Raw genomic sequence first — 20,531 nt, 5'->3', positions numbered from 1 at the left:
AAATGGAGTTAAGTGACTTGCTCAGTCCCACAGAGCTAGCAATGTCTGAAGTCATATTTCTTGCCTCTCTACAGAGCTATCTACCTACTCCTAAAAGTTAAAATGACCTTTCTCTGTCTTCATGCTACTTAACCCTTATTCTACTAGTCCCCTTCTCCCTCCTATACACTCTCTACTATCTTATCTTCCATGACACTGGTCTCTCTAGGTTTTCCTTTTACCTATCTGACTTCTCAACAGCGATGCCTAATTACCCTCTAAGTCCATCCTATATACCATAGTACAAACAAAGCTGACCAGGATGGTTATCTATTTACCTTTGCAATCTTCAGGTCATATAATATAAAGGGAAGGCTTGCACAAAATTCAATTCAACAAGTATGTATCGAGTATCTATTATGACCCTAGTGGTGAGTTAGTGAAAATATAAAAGGAGTTCACATTTAGTTGTACTACAATTTTACAATTACAAAGCATTTTTATATTACTGTCTCATTTGATCCTTAAACTAATACTATGACACAATATTATTCTACTAACTACTATATTACAGAAGGAGAAAGTAAAGTTTACTGATTCAACCAGGGGCTCAAAACTAAAAGAAATGAAACTTGAACCCACATCTTATGATTTGCCAAGTATTGTCTCATACCTCCTTACACATATAAATGATAATGAAAAAACCTAGTGGAAACAGAAAGTATAGGGAAGAGGAAAAAATTATATTTAATTTAATTCATCCCTCAAAATGCTCATTCTCATTTTAATTCAGATGATACTCATTGCTCATACTACTTAGGACTTATCATTCCTACTTATCTTTTCTACATATGTAGTAGATCTTATCTATCCAACTAGACCAGCGGTTCTCAACCTCTCAATTTGTAGCAATGAGAATACATAATGCATATCAGGTATTTACATTCTGAATCATAACTGTAGCAAAATTACAGTTTTGAAGTAGCCACCAAAATAATTTTCTGGTTTGGGGTCACTGCAACATGAGGAACTGTATTGCGGGGTCACAGCATTAGAAAGGTTGAGAACCACTGAACTAGACAATAAGGTCTTCGAGGGTAAGAATCATGTCTTGTACTTTGCATCACCTATACCTACCACCATACTTTGCTAATAGTAAGTGATCATAAATAACTATAGCTGATGAGCTGATGGAAGACAAAGGATACGGTGTACTGAACCAAAAGGCAGGATTTGAGGAGAAAAGTGCTAAAAAGTTTTTAGAACATAGTTATGAGTAAGAAAATGAAATAAGCTTGAAATAGAATTTCTAATTGCTGAAGAGCATCCCACTCTTAAAGAGTTTATTCCTCTTGGAGCTTTTCAGCTTCCACCAGGTGCAGAACAAAAGTAAAGTAATGATTTAGTTATTGCTGCAATGCTAACGGTTTAAAGGTCAAGCATTCAAAGCAGGGCTCCATTGTATGGCCCCAACATGGCTTGGGCTCTGGCAACTCTACACAGAGCACTATGCTTCCAATCACCACAGTAGGGGCCAGTGCCCGGACGCCTGGCTTCTGAGCAAGCAAGATGAAAGGCTTCTTCTAATGTAATAACTGACGGCCTCTCCAGTGCCGTTTGAACTGTTTACAGACTGAGTTAACGATTACAGGCAATGTGTATCTTGGCTGGATGCCCAAAATTCTTACCCACCCGTCAGATATTATCAAAGAGCCCTTCCATGCCTGGCTGGAGTCCTTCCAAAGCACCTCACAGAGATGCCGACACAAAAGGAGTGTTCAGAATGTGTTCTCTCACTCTCTCTCCCGAGACCTGAGCAAAAAAGTCATAGTATCAGACCTAAATAAGGTGCTGTTGGAGCTGAATTTTCAAGGCTGCTCAGGGTTTGCTTAGGGTCAGGGTATGGTCAAGGACAGAAGAACTAAATTCCTTTTTAAGTTGTTCAGGAGGTGTGGCTAAAAGCCTTTCTTCATGACCAGTAGCTCAAGAATGATCAGGATAGACACTTAAATCCCTGTAGGATGAAACTGAAATATGCATATAACATACCATTAAGCCCTAAGAACGACCAGACTAGAAGAGCTGATTTAAAGTTATTGGTGAGAACATAAATAGGCCAACATAACAACATCTTTACTAATGTTGTGATAGGATAACATATATACTTACAATGTAGATCAAGATCAGGATAGTCTGTTCTTTAAAAATAGTGGGGCAAAAGGCCCTCCCAAAATTATTGTAAATGAGGATAATTCAAAAGAGGCTAGTTTATGGTAAAGGAGGAGTTAATATATATGATGACAAAAAATGCATTCTGGGCAGCAAGTTTAACAAATCTCTCAAACCAGGAAACTGGTCTTGGTTGGTATTTGGATAAATTCTGCAGCACAAAGTATTCCAGTAGAATATAATAGAGATTTATAATTTCTTTACTGGATTTATATTGGCTTCTTAATGAATTTATAACTGTTGTAAATGGCAGCACCTAAGATTAAGGCTTATAGTCTAATATATTTAGAAATAAACAAGATAGCTGCATTCCTATATCTATACCCAAACATCATCATCATCATTATCATCACACATCAGTAATCCTGGTAAGAGAGTAATTTTGTTTCTTTGCTTACATATACCTTGACTGGTGCTATAAGAATGAGCACCATTTAACTTATCCTAAAATACTTGCTTATACAATTTGAGGTTCTCTACCCATTCTTGAATATAATTATCATAATTGCATTGTGTTTCCTTTAATTTCCCTTGCAATTTCAATTGGATGTGGTCTCCTTAATCTCCTGTCTTAACCTGCTGTATAAATATTATTATTATTATTATTATAAAACAGCTATGACCCACCTTGTCTGTTGAGAGAAGGAAGCCTTCATGCTGAAAAGTTATTCTCCAACTTATTCACTTTGAGGAGAAAATAAAATCAACATTACTGGTTTGATTAAAGTATAGGGTTGAAGACTGATTCATTTGATTTTTAAGGATTTATCATAAAGTTTTAAGCTCTCTAAAAACACTACAGCTCAGATGCAAGATAAATCTTGTACAACATTCAGAATAGCAATAGGATTGAGTGCTCCTGGGCAACTCATAGGAATCAGTCCAATTTTCCTTTGTTTCTATCTACCAAGGATGCATTTCCTGCAGGGAAAAATTAAAAGCTCAAATTAATTGACCAACTTGGTCTCTGAACACGAACAGACATTTCAGGTAGGCTAAAATTTTATAAAGGAATATTGGGAGAGTCACCACTTAGGTCTCTAAAGGAAAAATTGCCCTAAAATAGATCACCATCAAGTGATGATTTAATTCTGAGATCAGACATAATTTCCTACAACCTGACCCTTGTACTTTATTCTTAGAAGCACAGCCCAAAAAGAAGTGAAAAACTTACATTGTATAGATGTCAAACAGAAGGAAAAAAGCAATATATATGACATGCTGAACAACTAGGAGAGAAATGATTTAGAGAGCCATGTGGGTAATGGGAAAACCAACTGAATAGGAATTCAATGTATAATATTGCAAAGACCAGTCCCTGTTATAAAATATATAAAATCAACAAGATAGATGAAACAAATATAATTATACAGCACATTCAGGATTACACCTCAAATGCTATACATTGCTTGAAGCCTTTACTTTATAAGAGATAAAACCCAAAATTCAAAGGAGGCCAACAAAAGGACTTGAGAAAAGACTAGAGAAAATGATTCATAAGTAAGGGCAAGGCCCACCTAGATGAATATTTAGAGGATGATAATAACAGAAAAGGAATAGCAGCAATAGTTTTCTTTCCAGTAATTGAATTTCTTTATATACACTGGTTATCTCTTTCAATTTCAGAACTCTTAAGGAATAGCTCATGTATGTCTTCCAAACTCTCAACTTCAAGGCAAGAACTATGTATGAGGTACAACTGTTTAATAGCCTTAAACATACTCTACCTTATAAGAAAGCTGAAACTATACTGTCAAAAAGAGAGCATGTGCTAAGTAGGCAAGGATATCAAAGAGAAAGCAAAGTTCCTTATCAGTTTTCTATATATATATTGCCTAGAAAAATTAACAGTATATAGAAAACAATATAAATAATATTTCCTCCTTCATGAGAACACCACCACAAATCTCTCTTAGCTTTTGCAGTTAACTCTCAAGTCCAAAAGAGAAAATATAAGGTAATGAATTTGAGACTGCCAAACCATGAGTCACAGCTCTTAGTTGACCCAAAGATGGTTTTAAAAAAAGTACTACCAATTTTTGTTAAAAACACAATTATAAGTCCTCTAGTTTTCTAATCATCCAAACCCCAAATTATTCCAGATTAGGAATTTGTACCTCTAGCTTTCTAATCATCCAAACCCCAAATTATTCCAGATTAGGAATTTGTACCTTTAGTCAGGTACATCCAAAAACATTTGCCAGAGAATCAGTAATTCTCTTCTGAATGTGTGAAGGGCAGGACAATGCTGTGACCTCTTAATCTAGTGACACCAGTCTTAGTTTCTTGTCAAGTGAATCTGTCATAAAACTGAAACCAGAGGCCATGAAATCAAAGAGCTGTATAATACACTTTTTTCGGGGGGGAGAAGGGAATAATACTTTCAAGTACAAGTAAAAATTCAGTGAAGGAAAGATTTGACTGAATCCAATGCATGGCAAAAGAAACACACATGATCTTTACAGTGGACAATTTTCTAGATGATGTAAACATGGTTATTCACAAAGAATTCTTTCCAAACAACTGTAGAAAGAAACCTTAATACATAATCAACAATAAAATACTCCAGAAAACTGCACTGTCATAAATATCAGGAAAAAACCCAAAACTGTTGCATTTTTCAGTTATTCTCTCTTATTTTCTATATTTGGTAACTTTCTTCAGACTCTAAGCTTTCACTTGAAAGGAGAAGAAAATCATCTTTTTTTTTCCTATCAGCATGCTTGTAATTTGAAATGCTGTTGCCTGTTATTTCAGTCTAGCAGAAAATTGTCTCCAAACAATTGCAGCAGTACAACAATCTATTCAACAAAATGATTATTTCATATATGTATTGAATACAGACTATGAACTGGTAAAGTGGAAAGGGTAACTTTCCAAGTCATCTGAATCACACCTTAAAAATATATATAATGACAGAAAAGTTAACAAAAAAACTTTCAAAGTGAGAAAAAGAATGACCCCGAGTATGTCTTTTTGAATGACACAAATAGAAAATTAGACAAGAGGTAGAAGAAATGATAGTGAGGTTAAAATAGTTTAAGATACAAACAAAACACACATGATGAGTTTGGTAACAAATAACATTGATAGAAAGAGAAAACATAAGCAGGGGCTAACAAGAAATAGAAGTAGCTCAAACCCAACATGCAAAGTTTGAGTTGGCAAAGGAACATCAAGAAAATCAGCTGGAAGCAAGAATGCACAGAAAGAAATATCAATTTAATAAAAGAAAGTCAGATTTTACTCTCATCTCCCAAGTGATGTAACTAAAACCATGGGTGGAAGAGGAGTCTTAGGGAAAAGTTTACAGAAAAGGGGACATCCTGGGGTCATTCATGTTCATTGTGATTATCCTAGCAAGGGGACCAATTTTTGAAACACACTTCTGTTACTTACAACCTATGTAATCTGGGGCATTTAAACGGGCCCCAGTTTTCTTATCTATAAAATGAGGAAGTTATACTTGATGGCTTCTATAGTCTTTTCTACCTCTATCTAGATCTATAATCCTATGAGCTCGGATAGTTTCTATTAGAAACTATTATATAATAAGTGGGCGGCTGGGTGGCTCAGTGGATTGAGAGCCAGGCCTAGAAATGGGAGGTCCTAGGTTTAAATCTGGCCTCAGTCACATTCTAGCTGTGTGACCCTAGACAAGTCATTTAACCCCCATTGCCTAGTCCTTACCACTCTTTTGCCTTAGAACCAATATCCAGTATTGATTCCAAGATGGAAGCTAAGGATTTTTAAAAAACCAACAAACTATTATATGGGGGCAGCTGGGTGGCTCAGTAGATTGAGAGCCAGGCTTTAGTCTTGGATTCAAATCTAACCTCAGTCACTACCTAGCTGTGTAACTCTGTTGATCTCCATTGCCTAGCCCTTACCACTCTTCTGCCTACAAAAGACATTGTAAGATTCTAAGATAGAAGGTAGGGGTTAAAAAAAAATCTATTATATAACAGTATAAGCAGGAGTTCAGGCAGAGTCATGAATCCAGAATCCACAAGTAATATGCCACCTTTTACAAAAGAATACACCAACTTAAGATCATAGGATTTAGAACTGGAAAATATATTTGGGATTTCAAATTGTTTAATTAAGTCATGAACATATTATATTCCCCAACTTCCATTCACAAACTAGACTACTGGCATACAGAGAAAATAATGATACAGCAAAATCTGTACTAACTGGCATACTCAAAGAGTAAACCTAGAAAGATTTCTAGTATGAGTTTCTGACCAACTACATGTCTACTGCCCAAGGACAATTAATTTAGTCTTTTGGTTAACATGAAATAACCAGAAAATTCTTTTGATTGTAATATTTAATATTTTAATATCTCATGAAAAAATATTTCTAAAATACACTAATTTGTCTTCATTCCTTCATAAATACAATGTGTTCTAAATAATCTTTTTTGATAAGTTCTTCTAGTATACTATAGTTATTATCAGTATCAATTACTATATAACAAATGGATGCTGTAATGTAGAAAACAGGGTTAAATATACCTCTATGGGTCTGATATCTCATTGAAATGAACTTTCTTTCAATCAGAGACAGATCACAGTCCGTCAACTGCCATGGCCAAGGAATTAAGCACCTATTGGCGAACCTACAAGTAATGAATGTCTTTATTTACATGTGATGTGCCCTTAAACAACAGAGAATTTGTCAATGAGATGATTCAAAAGACCTTCCTAACATAGCTTAAAGTCTAGTAGCATAATGTGTAAAACTCCAGAGTTATTGTCATCATTCCATCACAATAAGGCATTAGGTCAATTTTGTGATTTTAGGATATTGCCTGGGAAAATTTTTTAATCATTAATATCATCTTTTCATTTATCATTTTTCATAAAAGTAGAATAAACACATAAAAATAAGAGTTAATTTTACACAAGTTCTATTCAATTAAGGCTTTCCTGCAAAACATTATTAGTGGGAAAAGATGAACTTTTAAAAAAGTCTAAATTGATGTGTGGTTAAATTAAACTCCTATTTAACAGAGACTACCCCTTATCAGATACTTTAAGATATCAACCTGATCTGCTTACTTTGAGCACATTCTCAGAAAATTCCAGGACCCAGGATGCACAATGGATGTGGATGCTTAGCCATCTTCCCTTCTTAACACCCACTGTTTAGTATCTAGAGACTTTGGCCAATAGCCTCAATAAATGTATAAAGATATCAAGCACTAAAGGTCAAAAAAAGAAAAAAGGATAGGGGAGGGAGAACATCAAACATGCCGCTAGAAAGTTCTGGTTATGCAAGTGACCTCAAATATCACATGCCAGGCTTTCTTTTCTAATGATAACAAAGATATTGTGTTTACCTGGTAGCCTTCATTCCAAAGAACTTCAAATGATTTGCAAACACTCACTAGTCTTCACAAGGTCTCAAAGAAAAATTATTTACTCCCATTTAATAGAAACATAAATGATATCCTTTTTTTCTTCCATTTTACAAATGGGAAGATCATTTCTTAAAATCACAAAAGACAGCAATAGGAAGCCTACATCTTAAATCTTCTGAATCCCAATTGTGTTATATCATGCTTTACTAGTATGGGTTGAAAAAAATTGTATTTGTATTTGTTTCAAAAAGGGTTATATGTTATATGTGTTTAATTAAAATTAAAAATTGATTAGGAAATTTCCAAGGCACCCATAATATTTCTTTCATTTGCCTTTTTTGGAGTCTTTAAAATGATAGTGTTAACAATGAATTGAATACAAATTCCCCAAGCTATCAGGCTATCTCAGGCACTGAGATGCTTCCAATACGATTTTCAGAAAACGATTTCTGAACCAACAAAACACCTCATCAGTATTATAGTTAAAACATGTTTTTTTGAGCCTACAGTAAGTCCTAGTCCAAGTAAGCCTCACTATGGGGTGGAGTTTACTCTGGGTTCTCAAAGGTTATGGCAGCACAAACTCTGACAAGAATTACCAAGATAGAAAAGTTTCTAGAATGGATCTATGAATGACTAGACATTCCTTGCTCTAGGACCTGTCTAAGCAAGCTACATCCAAAAACACTCAATACCAAACTTAACTGCAGAGTGATGAATTTTTCAGATAAAGCAATTTTCTAAAAACTACAAGTTTCAGGAATTGTGATTTGATTTGGTGAAAGGGCTTAGATATTTTAGTATTAATAAAATAAGCTTTACTGTCATTTTACCTCAGTAATGTTCAAATTTTAAATTCTGCAGCAATGCTATGAGGGGCTTGGAATACTACAATGCACTAAGCCACCACTTAGTGATAAAGCAATTTCTACAAGACAAATTAGATGAAAAAGAAATAATGATGTTCACATAGCATAATGTGCTACAGAAGCCCTTCAGAAATCAAAAGCTGAAAAGAAAACTAAAAAACAGTTGACTATGGAAGAAAGTTAATATGAGAGCCTAAAAAATATAATTCACTTCATAAACAAGTAATTCATGGTTTCAGTCCCAAATCTACAATTTCCACATTGTTATTCATTCCCCTTAGAACACAATGCTGTCTATTAAACTAGTCACTTTTTTTTTTTTAACCCTTACCTTCCGTTTTGGAGTCATTACTGTGTATTGGCTCTAAGGCAGAAGAGTGGTAAGGGCTAGGCAATGGGGTCAAGTGACTTGCCCAGGGTCACACAGCTGGGAAGTGTCTGAGGCCAGATTTGAACAAACTAGTCACTTTTAAGTATGTTGCTGTACCTAATCCACTATTCTCTCCCCCCCCCCCCGCCCCACATGAAAAAAATATATTTGCTTGGATGTTTTAGGGGAATGAAACTCAACTATCCTAACTTTTCCTTAAATAGTCACCCCAAATATTCTATTTAGTATGAGATCAAGCAGGAAGAACTGAAATCTAATTCAGGGATCCTTTTTTAAAAACTTTTATTTATTTTAAAAATATTTTTCCATGTTTACATGATTCATTTTCTTTCCCTTCCTTCTTTCCTCTTCCCTCCCTATTCCCAGAACCGATTAAGCAATTCTACTGGGTTGTACAAATGCTATCACTTGATACCTATTTCCATATTATTCATTTTTGCAATAGAGCAATCTTTTAAAACTAAAACCCCAAATTATGTACCCATATAAACAAGTGATATTATATTTTTCTTCTGCCTTTCTGCTTCCACATTCTTTCTCATAAGTCTCAGCTATAATTTCACTCATTTTCAGGTTACATCATCATGCATGAATAGTACAAAAGTATGCAGCACATGGCTATTAATACCATGATTGGACAGGTAATCTGAATATTTTAAATTGACAGACTGATTTAGGAATTCAGTTCTCAAGACACCAGGCCACCAGTTACAGAGGAATGGAGTAATATGGCCTGAGGGAACATAAGAAGAGGTCCACATGAAGAAGGGAAAGCCCTTTTGTCATCAAAACTGACTTAACTTCAGAGAGAAGCTGGGCAATGTGCCTAGTGGCTCAGGGGGTCACCGGCACTTTGGAGACAAGGAAGAAGAGAAAAATGATATACAATATAAAAGAACAATGTAAGATAGACAAGTCTTAGAAGTTCTTTGAGGTTATCTAATACCAGATATTTGCCTGATCTATTTTGCAGTAGCTGTCTAACCATTATGCCCCTTTATTTCAATAAATCTTAAATGTGGAATTACAAAAAATGGCCTATGAGATTAAAAATAGCATTAAGAATTTGGCTAATACTTTATTACAAAATTATTGATAACAATGTATCCTCACAAAAATCTTGAAAACCTCAATGAAAAACAACTTGCATTCTCTGGATTTTATAAAATGGATGCCTTTGCAAAATTTATTAATAAATGATAGAATCAGAATTTGTATTCCTGTAATTGGGGCTTCCAGGCCTTTGGATATGTTCAGCCATGTTTTTGGTGCTAAGTGCAATGGCATCAAAATTTGTTTCTGGGCAAGGTTTGAATCAGACTGTTGGCAGAGAGTGTAAGGCAGGTGCAGTCATAAAGAACTTGACTTTTGATTCCATTGTCTCTGCCAGGACAGGTGGTTTGGTAGAAGCATGGAACCCTGCCAGGAAGCCTTCAACTCAAACTTCCCTTTAGTGAAAAAAAAAATTGGAAACATAATGCCAAATTCCATACACTGAAGATTAATGTTGCTGAAAAAAGGAGGATGTTTTAAAGTCATAGTTCGCATTAACTTAGTCTTCAAATTAGGGAGAAAAAAAGAACTAGGTAAGAAATTCAGTTGCAAGTTGAACTGCTTTTTCTAGCCAAATTACCCTACATAAACAAGAGGAAAATCCTCTACCTGAACCCTTGAACTTATCTCTCTCTCTGCCATTAAGATTCATCAACTCATAGATTTAAAGTTGAAAGGGACCTTAGAGATACTCAAGTCCAACCCCTCATTTTACAGGTAAAGAAATTGAGGCCAAGGAAAGTTATGCTTAGAATAACAAACTTGTAACCTAGTATCTAAAAAAGAATAATGTGAACAAGTTAGCAGTGTTATGAAGAATGAGAATCTTTGGCAGCTCTTTGCTTATTCTACATTTAAATCCTTAACTTTATTAACTTCCTTAGAAAAACGCCCAAATTTAGTACCCTTAGGTTTGTGTACATCTATGACATAGTTTAAAATGTTGACCATTAAAAACACCAGTATTGTTACAAGCCAACAGAGTAAAGCAGAAGCAACAAAGACTATGTTTGATGTTTGAGAAAGTTATTAGGACACAGATGATTTAAATAAATAATCTTCTTACTGTACCAATCTGATATGGCTCTTCTAAACAAAACCTTTCAATGTCCTATATAATAAAAAACACATCAATTCCTAACTGTGGCATTCCAAGCCCTCCACAATCCAGCTCTTACTTCATTTTATACTACTCTCCTTTGTGTTAGGGAAGTATCTTATCTGTTCCCTACTTACATTTTGTCCCCCACACTTCTCTTACCACCACAATGGCCATCTAAATAACAGAATTTCAGAGTTAGAAGGGACTTCAGAGGCCATCCAATCCAACCTGTACCTGAAAAAAGCATCTCCTCTAAAATGTACTTGAAGAGTAATTAATCTATCCATTCAAGACCTCCATGGAAGGATTCTCATTCAGAGCAATTATTAGGAATGTTTGCACTTGGTATAAGAGCTCAGAATAGCACTTTCATTTGCTAGAAGGAAGAGAAACAGAAACTATGAAACTTCTTCAAAGAAAAGATTAGATCACTCCGAGTCACCTAGTAGTTTCTAAATCAAGTAATATATATATAACATATAACACAATATATATAGTTCTAAGAACTAGAGGTTTTTTAAAATGTAAAAGTCAAGCTCTCTGGGGGACACAACATGTAAACAGAAAGTTATATGCATGAAATCTGAGAAATTGGAGAGGAGAAGCAATACTAACAAGTAAAGGGATCAAGGAAGGATTCTCATGGGAGCTGGTATATGAGCTAAGTCTTGAAGGAAGCTAGAGATTCTAAGAGTCAAAGACAGAACATTCCAGACATGGGGATAGCCATGATAAAAATGGCTAATAGCCAAAGATAAAGATGGAATGCTGGATCCAGGGAACACCAAGTTGGACAGTTTGGCCATAATGGGGCAGCCAGGCAGCTAAGGGTTAAAATTTTGGGTAGGAGTTGATAAAATTGTGGAGAGCAATTTGGTAAACCAGTAATATTTATTTCTGAGGAGAAGTTTGGATAAGAATAGGAGGGAGGAAACTGAGAGTATAGCTCTTAAATCTTATACTATGTCTAAAATCCAAAACCCTATACTAAAAAATTCTAAGAAACCCTAAATCTAACTGCCTTCTTGGGCAGGGTCTTCTTGCCTTGGCAAAGCAGTCCTATCTGAACTACACTCTCTAACTAAGATTAAATTTGCTATCTATCTATCTAATAAAATAAGCCTTTATCTCCTCCAATCTCCTTAAACCAGTATCTGAATCCAAACTATCAGATATTAACTGCCAGATCCTCTTGACTCAGAGAGACTGCATCCAAGGAAGTCAGAGAGAAAGAGCCTTTTGGCTTAACTGCCTCTTTCTTTTATATTCAACCTCTTAAAAAGACAGAGGGCCAATCTGTCTGTTATTGCCTTCAAAAGATAGAGTGAGATTAAGAAAACTCCTTATAACATATCCCCCAGAGATTCAACTATCCTATATTCTATATGAGGAAAGAGGGTAATACAAAGTAAGCCCTGAAAGGTTAGGTTGAGTCAGATGTAGAAAGGCTTTGAATGCCAAACTGAGGAATATTTTATCCTACTGACAATAGGGAGTCCCTGAAAGGTTCTTGAGCATGGAATTCCCTGGTCAGAATTGTGCTATAGAAAAACTATTTTGAATGCTGTGTAAAGAATGGATAGTAAAGTGAAAAAAAAAAAGCTGTATTCAAGGAGACAAATTAGGAAGCTATTAGAACAGTTAAGAAGTTATAAGGTCCTAAACTAGAGTGATGGCTGTGGGTGGGGAAAGAAAGGAATGTGACAGATATTGTAGAGGTAGTATCAAGAAGATATGTCAACTAATATGGTGGACACAAAAGATGGTAAAGTTAGCACTGGGACCACAAACCTGGAAGAATGAAAAGCCTTTGAGAGATAGGAAGTTTGGAAGAAGGAGAAAGAATGGCTTTTGTTTCAGGGTCTAAGATACTTATAGAATATTCCATTGGAGATGTTCCAACAGACAGATGTTAATAAAGCAGTGGAGCTCAGAAGAGAAGATTAGAGATGAATTCATAGATAAGGGAGTCCTTTACAAATGATAATGGAAGCTAAGGGAGCTGATAAGATTATTAAGATGGGTGAATAGTCATAAGAAGGACCAAGGTAAAACTTTGGGAGAAACCCATAGTTATGGAGAGAACTATAAATGATGATCTCATAAAGAGAGAAAAAGAATCATCTGACCAATAAGGAAGAGAACCAGGAAAAAGTAACATACAAAAGGTCTGAGGAGAGCATCTAAGAGGGAAGTATGTTCAGGAGTGAACAAAACTGCAGAGGTCATGAAGATGAGAACTGGAAAAAAAAAGACAAGTATTTACTAAATACATACTATGTGCCAGAAATTGTGTTAAGTACTCTGAATACAAAGACAAAATTAAAAATAGTCCCTAACCTCAAGAAATATAAAGTACAAGTGAAATACAATCTCAGAAGGAAGATATCAGTAAAAAAGGGATCTGGATAAGGCTTCCTATAAAAGGTGTGATTTGAGTTGATTCTTGAAGTGAAGGTAAAAGGAGGAGCACATTCTAGGGCTTGGGAGACCAACCCACTGAGAAGCATAATAAAGAGATGGAGTTTCATTCAATATCTAGTAGGCCTCTGTAGCTTGACTTTAGAATATATGGAAGGGATGAAGGGATGCTTGGTAAACTTAGAAAAAATAGTTTCAATTGAGTGGTGATTTCAAAAGTAGAACAGCAGCTAGGTGGTTTAGTGGCTAAAAAGTCAGACCTGGAGACCAGAATTCCTGAGTTCAAATCTGATCTCAAACTCATCCTAGCTAAGTAAACGTGGGCAAATCACTTAACCCCAGTTGCCTAGCCCTTATAAACTCAACTACCTTGAAACCAATATTTAGTATCAATTCTGACAGAAGGTAAAGATTTTTTTTTTTAAAGTAGAGATGGTGAAGTGAGGAAGAAAGGGAGCCAATGGATATAGAGGGCTTCCTACAGGACAGTGGTTATGGAAAAGAAACAAGATAAAGAACAGAAAAATATACGTGGATGGCCCAGGGATCCTATAAGGGGTTAGTATATCTGTTGGAGGAAAGGTATAACAACTTTCTCTACCCATCCATTTCTTCCCTCAACCACCACCATTCCTTTTGTCATGGTAAGTAGGATGCTAGTGCCTCATCTCTTCTTTCCACAAGAGATCTGGACTTAGATAGCAAATGGCAGAGACCAAAATTTCTACTAGTGCCTGAAAATAGGAACAGCAATCTAAACCAGGCGAAGTAGATGCATGCCTATGTCTATGTATATGAAGAGAGTGAAATATAGAGCCCAGTTTCTTTTCATTCTTTTTTTAAAAAAATTTTTTTTAATTGACAAAAATCTATCTTCCCTTTCTCCTCTCCACTAACTAAAAATGAAAGAAAAACAAAATTTCTATTACTAACATGTACAGTTTAAGCAAAGCAAATTTTAGCATGGGCAATGTCTAAAAAAGTCTCATTCTGTAGTATGGTCCATTACCTCTTTACCAGGAAGTGGGTAGAACTGTTTTATTATTTGTACATGGAAAGCACTTAATATATATTTGTTGAAATAGGGTCCATTTTCTGGGAGACATTATTAGAAGGGATTATACAGGATTGTGGCAAATAAACCACCACCAAGAAGGATGTCAAAAAGAGGAAAAGTGAGGATGTGACCTCAGCATCAACAAACTTTTGAAAAAATTGTTTTGATTTTCCTAAAATCTTACTCCCACAACCTCTATTTTATGGATGAAAGGAAGGTGGGGGGAGATACATCTTCTGCTTACAGTCGCAGAATTAAAGCTAAAAGTGAATCTTGATCAAACATATAAGGAAAAAATATATACTTTGTATAAGATATAATTTTACTAAAATCCCTTAAATATGCTCTAGAGCTGACACCCTTTATTTTACAGATTGATAAAATTGATGCTGAGAAGTTAAGTAATTTGCCCAAGAACACACAGGTAATAATAATGAAAAGTGGAATCTGAATCCTGGTCTTCTTAACTCTGGAGAAAGTGCTTTTTTTTCTCTATTGCTTCCCTACATCATTTTGTACTATGGGTGTATTTGTGTGTGTGCATGCACACATATGAAAATATTCATGTTCAAGCTCTCCAGTTGGAAAGAAAAGGTGGAATAGTGTGTATATGTGTGTTCCACAAAGATCTGAATAAATGATAAATGTGAGATTTATGAAGGGAATAAAGAAGTCAAGATATTCTGGTCATATATGGTTTTCATTTCTGAAATCAGTGTTATTTGGTATCTTCTCCTTCAAAATATAATGAATACTGCTAGAGACAAGACACTCATGTTAATTAATCTTATAGATAATAAAATGCAGGCCTCAGAGATATAGATGGCTATGCCTCTTTTATGTTTGACTCAAATAATTTGAAATCCAAAATAAGTTCCTCCTTCATTTACTTGCCAAGACCTGAGTTCAGGCCCTCCGGGTTCTGAGGTTTTCCTTTACAAGAGGAAATGACATCACCAACACCTCTGAGACTTAGGGAATGCAGAGAATGTGACTACCTTCATTTGGCATGATCAGGAGCAGTCTCAGGAGAAACCCAGTGCATATCCTATAACCCAAGAGCTGAAATATGGATGTTAAAGACATTGTTTTAAAATTTTTAAAGGTTACCTTGTTATTTCTAAATATGAAATAACAACTAAAGTAATGAGGAAGCCAGCAACCTAAAAACAAATCAAATTCCAGTCCAATCTAGAAAAGACTTTTCAATAATTTGGTTCTTGGGGAAAAGGCAGGAATAAATTGCCCCACCAATAAAAAAGGTACTTGGTCCCAATTAGGACCTTTGACAAAGTAGACTCCTTCCTTGGCTCTGGAATGGATATATTACTTTGGGGGCTTTATAATGTTGTAAGTTTGTATTCTGGACAGGTTCTAGTCACTCACATAATTTCTTAGACCTTTTTCAAATATCTTTTGATGTGTAATGATTGAGAACAAGAATCTTTGGCTATAAAAAAATTTCTCTGGTTGGGAGAAAAGAATTTGCAGGGTGTGAACATCAGGGGAAGGGAAAAGGTTTTTTTGAAGTGCAAACTATTGGAAACCCCCTGAGGAAAAAAACCTGATTCAATCTTTCAGAGAAGTGGACCTGCCTGTACAAGCTATTACTGCTGAAGGGCCTTTAAGAAAGAGTTTTTATGTATACTGTAAGGCCCAAAGCAACTATGAGCTGATCTCTTTTCTTTGCTAGAGGAAGTTTTCCAAGTCTCTAATGCACAATGCAGAAAGTCATGGTTTAATAACAAGATACAACTGCTAATCAGATGGCAACATTTCCACTCCTCCTGAATGATTCCAGATACCAATCTAACTCAGAAGTAAAGCATTATCCTGCCTGGTCCCATCAGTGACAAACCTCTGAAACGTTATTGCTATTCAGATTGTGTTATAGACATTCCTACGGATCTGCACTGACTCCATACTTCTTCATCCAAAGAACCTAAAAAAGGGAAGCCCTTTCAACTCTATTCCCTGTATTATGGTGATAAAAATTCCCAGTGTCTGCTCCTCTCTTTTGTGAAGCAAAATTAAGATCTATTCCCTATTTCTCCAAATGTTTTCACATCTATCCATCTCAGTTCTACCATTTCACAATTCATGTCCTCCTTGTTTTACTGTTCTATTCCATTCCTACATCCCCCAGAGCTGACTGTTAAACTCCATTATCCTATATCTCCTTATACTTTTTCCATTTTTTTTTTGCTCTAAAAAAATCTGGTCAAACCCCAGATGATAATGAATCCCTAGCTACTTTTTTTTTGGTACAATGTATTCCTTCTCCTCTCATTTCCCCTTGAAACACTGAGCGAGAAGGAAGAGTAAGCACACTCTCTTTGCTCCTCATTCCCACTTCCAAATTCCCTCCTTCCACTATTAAATGTTAGCAACCCCTCTTCCTTTGAAGTTCACTTCATCCATCTTTATCATCTGAAATAAATCACAATCATTTATCTACCTCTAAAACATTCTTTTCCCCTCTCAAGGAGTTCAGTACCAGGCTCATAATCCTCCAACTCCACCCTAACTCCCACTCTCATACTTAGGGGCTTTAATATATATGTTGATGTTCCCTCAAACATATACTGACTTCCTATACTTAGATTTCCACTATTCTTCAACCACACCCTTGGTTTGTCTATCACTTCTGTCTCCTTAATACAAAACTCTAAAATTCTCTGATCCCCTCCCTCCTAAGTCTTCAATGTCTCTTACTGCATTGCCCCTTTAAAATCTATTCTTCATCCTCATCATGACCTCCAACCCTTCCACCTATCCTCTGTCCTCCCAGGGTATAACCTTACTCTGGGTCTCACGTCTCTTTATTATCTTCACCTTTGGTTGACTAATTCAACTATTCATTATCAGCTACCCTTAAAAACCTTTCCTTTTTGTCATACTAACCATCCATATTTTGACAAACTCCAACTCTGGGTTACCACCATCTGCCTTCTCCACTCCTTGTGCTACTAAATATTGCTAGGTAAAACTATGCCAACTGAGTTCAGTACAAACTGATGCTACCAAATTCTTGAATGAGTGTTTATCACCATCATAATAGCTGCTCCAAAACTCTTTTCTCAGCTACAACCCCCTTCTTTCCTTCTCCTCTCACTCTTGGTAGAAATCTTTATTTTATCTCATCTAAGCTCCCTCCTATCTCAGAAATCTTATCATACACCATTCTCTCTTCATTTGTTCCAGTCATTGATGTAGAGGTAGCTTTACTCTTTGCCAAGGTCAAAATCTCTATTGGAAACATATTCATTTGTGGAATTTTTGGGAGGAAGAAAGCCAACCAGAAAGTTATTGTGGTAGACAGATATTTAGATATAATAAACAAGCTAGAGGTATAATGAAGACCTTAAATAAGGTAAAGGTATATAAAGGCTGTATAAGAGGGAAGGGAACATGTAAGATATGTTGAAGGAGATAAAATCAGTCGGCCTTGGGATGTTAATTCTATATATAGGTTAAGAAAAAGCAAAGAGACTGGAAGAATAGTGGTGCTCTCAACAGAGACAGGGAAGTTTAAAGGAGACCTGTCTTAAGTCCATCTTTTCTCATCTCTTGGGGGGGTATGACCCCCTTGATCATGCCCTCTCTTTCTTAACCTTCAACATTTCCATATCAAAATGGGTCCTTCACTTTTGTCTACAATCATGCTCCTCCATACTTAAACCTTCATTTGACTCAGCTATCCCTTAAACTATCCTCTAGTATCTCTCTCCTTCCTTCCACAGCAAAACTCTTAGAAGGATCATCTATACTTGCTGCCTCCATTTCTCCTTCCAACTCATTTCTCAATTCCTTGCAATCCAGCTCCTGACACTGCCACTTAAATGAAATTACTCTAAGGCTATCAGCAATCTGTGTTTTTCTGCAATATTTAACACTGCTGGCCCATCTCTCCCTCTTGGGTTTCATGACACTGGAACTACCTGGTTCCTCCTTCTACCTGTCTGGAAATTCCTTCTCAATCTCTTTTCCTGGATCTCCACCCTTCTCTCATCCACTAAATATAAACATTCCCCTAAAGTTTATGTCTTGGGTCCTCCTGTAGTCTTTCTATTTATATCCTTACCTGTGGTAATCTTAATAATAGCGAGAGGGCAACTGGATGGCTCAGTGATCTAGAGGGCTGAAGGCCAACCCTAAAGACATGAGGTCCTGGGTTCAAATTTTGCCCCAGATATTTCCTAGTTGGGTGCCCAGGTAAGAGTCTGAAGCTGAATTAGAACTTGGGATATCCACTGTGCCATCTGGCTGCCTGATCAACCTTTCTTCCAAGTATCATTGAGGGAAATAAAATTAGGTATAGACATATATATCTAATAAACAAAAGATAAGAGCTAAATACAAGAGAGAGACTAACAGCTAGGGGAATAAGGAAATGACTCCTGACCCGACTCTCAGGTGAACTTAGGATTCTTAGAAGCAGAGACGAGGAAGGTGTGGAGTATGTACATGGCTTGACATGTATAAAGAACAGCACAAGCTAGTATACTTGAACGGTAGAATATGTGAAAGGGAGAATTTGTATACTGAATCTCAGAAGGGACACTGGAACCAGGTAGAAGAAAGTTTTAAAGAACAAACAGAAGTGTTTGTATTTGATCCTAGAGGAAATAAAAAGCTGCTGCTCACTGAAGAGATCAGTGGCATGGTCATACCTGTGGTTTTAGAAATATCAAGCTGTGCATAGCATGGATAAAAGAGGAAACTTAAGGCAAAGAAAGCAATTGGGCTATTGTAATACTTCAAGCAATAAGTTTATGAGGACCTGATCTAGAGTAGAGGCTATGTCAGTATAGATAGATGTGGAAGATGTAGAGGTAATAGAAATTCCAAGATCTGGCATCTGACTGGAAATGTAAGTGGGGGAGAGTAAAAAGTAAGTCTTGAATATAGGTGATAAAATATAGTATAAAATATAGCAAAGGAACGGAGGAAAGATAAAAAAACCAAGAGATAATAGTTGTCCTGTTCTACCTCCCACATACACATATTACCCCCCCACCCCCACCCCCCCTAAATTGGAAAGAGTATACAAGAAGAGACAGTTGTATTATTAGCTATATCTAATGCTACAGTGGTCAAAAAGGATAAGAACAGAGAATGCATTCAGATTTGGCAATTTAAAACAGATAAATTTGAATTTTGAAAATAAAAGTTTGTTTTAGTTAAGTTATGAGGTCAGAAGTCAGATCAGATGGGATTCAATTAGATCTCTGGGCAGATGGTTCTTAAACATAAATATCCAACCATAATATTTTTGCTGAAGTCCAGTCCCATAGTACCAATAGTTTGCTGGACCTCCCTACTTACGATATCCTTTTTGTAGCTTAAACCCATCAAGTCTAAAAAAGAATGCATTATATGATCCTCACTCTAAACTTTCCCCATTTCTTCTAGTCATCTTTTTCTCCTTCACTCCCTTGATCTTTATATTCAATCAGTATCCAAGGTCTCTCTTACTCATGCATCTTCTACCCCATTTGACATCCTCATCACCTCTAGCCTACACCTAGTTGCTCTTCTTTCTCCCTATTCTGTCTTCTACACTGCTACCAAGTGAATATTCCAAAAACATAGATCTAAACATATCATCCCACTACTTAAATATTTTCTATTGACTAGGAGATAAAATATAAAATCCTTATTCTGGCATCTAAACTCTGTCAATATAGCTATCAGTTCCCTTTCCATAGACATTTCATATTATTCACTTTCACACAGTCTTTCCATTCTAAACTGTCCCATCAGCTCCATATATGGCTCCTCACATGATATTCCATCTCCTGGTTCCATGTCTTTGGACAAGTGGTCCTCCATGTCTATAATACACTTTCTTTACCTTTGCCTTGTGTAAGAATCCTCATCTTCTTCAAAGCATATTCCATGCTGCCACCACAAACATGAGGCTTTTATATCCCAATTGTTGGTACTTTATCCCTCTTGAAATAACTTGGTATTTAAATTTTTTACTTCTAATTTTTATTATTTCATTCTCTGTATAAATAAATTTTGAAGAATTTCATTTATTAATTGAATACTAATAG

The 20,531-nt window shown here is 35.9% G+C and overlaps 1 protein-coding gene across 6 annotated transcripts in view; it reads right to left on the bottom strand.

Moving 5' to 3' along the window:
- The window catches only part of RNF43 (ring finger protein 43), a 105,347-nt gene that overhangs the window by 39,411 nt on the left and 45,405 nt on the right, over positions 1–20,531 (bottom strand). The window contains exons 1-2 of one of the 6 annotated variants that reach the window (XM_016430324.2): positions 2,836–19,471; positions 1,672–1,791 (exon numbers count right to left, since the gene is read on the bottom strand). The exons of 2 other annotated variants lie outside the window; for them this stretch is intronic. The gene's annotated coding sequence lies outside the window, so the exon portion shown is untranslated. Of the gene's footprint in view, positions 1–1,671; positions 1,792–2,835; positions 19,472–20,531 lie in introns of those variants that run through there. 3 more of the 6 variants (XM_056816503.1, XM_016430326.2, XM_056816502.1) reach the window with 3 other exon arrangements.

Source organism: Monodelphis domestica, chromosome 2, assembly GCF_027887165.1.
Source record: "Monodelphis domestica isolate mMonDom1 chromosome 2, mMonDom1.pri, whole genome shotgun sequence".
Taxonomy (NCBI): Eukaryota; Metazoa; Chordata; class Mammalia; order Didelphimorphia; family Didelphidae; genus Monodelphis; species Monodelphis domestica.
Note: the sequence above shows the minus strand (reverse complement) of the source record. Positions and strands in the feature narration are given on the sequence as shown.